Source organism: Ammospiza nelsoni, chromosome 17, assembly GCF_027579445.1.
Source record: "Ammospiza nelsoni isolate bAmmNel1 chromosome 17, bAmmNel1.pri, whole genome shotgun sequence".
Lineage (NCBI taxonomy): Eukaryota > Metazoa > Chordata > Aves > Passeriformes > Passerellidae > Ammospiza > Ammospiza nelsoni.
Window position 1 is genome coordinate 1,072,217 of NC_080649.1, and position 1,188 is coordinate 1,073,404.

General features: G+C 58.7%; 1 non-coding gene across 1 annotated transcript; it reads left to right on the plus strand.

Moving 5' to 3' along the window:
- The first annotated feature begins 454 nt into the window (after nucleotides 1-454).
- LOC132081239 (small nucleolar RNA SNORD60) lies at nucleotides 455-545 on the plus strand. Its single transcript, XR_009419659.1, has one exon. It is a non-coding gene; the product is annotated as a small nucleolar RNA SNORD60 (small nucleolar RNA).
- The last annotated feature ends 643 nt before the right edge of the window (nucleotides 546-1,188 follow it).

Genomic DNA, 1,188 nt, shown 5'->3' on the forward strand with positions numbered 1-1,188 from the left:
CCGGCCCGGAAGAGCCGCGCCCAGCTCTCCTCGGGACTTGTAGTCCCGTGCGCCGCTTCCTGCCCGCGCCGCCGGGCCGCTCGAACTACAACTCCCAGCAGCCCCCGCAGACAGTCACTCCGTGCTACAACCACTGTTGCTACTGGTTCTGTCCAGCCTCCAGCAGTGACCAATCAGAAGGCGGCAACTGCCGCCTCGGGCCACGCTGCGCTGCGCGTCGCCATTGGCAGGGAGGAGAACGGCGGCCAATCAGCGCTGGGAGAGGCGGGGCGGTGGTCACGCCAACCGCTGGTGATTGGCTATGTCCACAGCAGTCTGACCAATAGCGGCGTCGCAGTGGCCATAAAAGACGTAGCGCGGAGCACGTGCGGTCTTTCCAGCCGCAGGTGCGGGAACGGGCGGGCTGGGCGGGAGGGAGGGAGCGGGGCCGGTAACGGGGCTATTACTGAGGACGGGCCGCTGATGATCCACATTTACCTTTCTGACACCTCGTCTGAGGGCGGCGGGCGGCCGCAGCCCCTGCTGAGCAGCCACGGCTGAGGCCTGCAGTGCCTGCGGCCCGGCGGGGCGGGCGGGCGCGCTCCTCCCCTCACGCGCTGCCTTCTCCCCTCAGGCTCGGCGGGAGGCGGCCGCGATGAGCGCCTTGGCGGTCCCCGGCGTTGTGGGCCGGTAAAAGGCGGCGATCCCTGCTCCGGTGTTTGCGGTAAGTGGGGCTGAGCCCCGGGAAATGCTCCTGCTCTGCAACGAGACGGATCTTGAAACACAAAGAAGCAGCTGCGGAATGGGCTGGAGGGAAGAATTCACCGAGTTTTGCTCTCCCTCGTGGGTTAGTTAAAGGTGAATATCCTGGCTGGGTGGTGGGTGCAGTAGTGTAAATGAATGGATTTACATTCTTAACTGTAGTGCTACAGTGTGTAGATTCAGAATTAAAATCTTTTTTCTGTTTACCTCCGTGGTAGATAAAACAAGCTACTCCTCTAAGGTTTTCCCTCTCTCAAGACCAGCCTTAATTGTGAATGTTTTACTGTTGTATTTCTACTTCGGCTTCTATATAAAGCAAATTTTGTAGCTTACAGGTGAATAAAGTTTTGACAAGTCTGGGTTTTGTTTCTGTTTATCAGTGTTTCCATGGGACACGTGTACCTTTACAGACTGACTGGAAATGTTGTGTGGGTACCCAGTGGAACT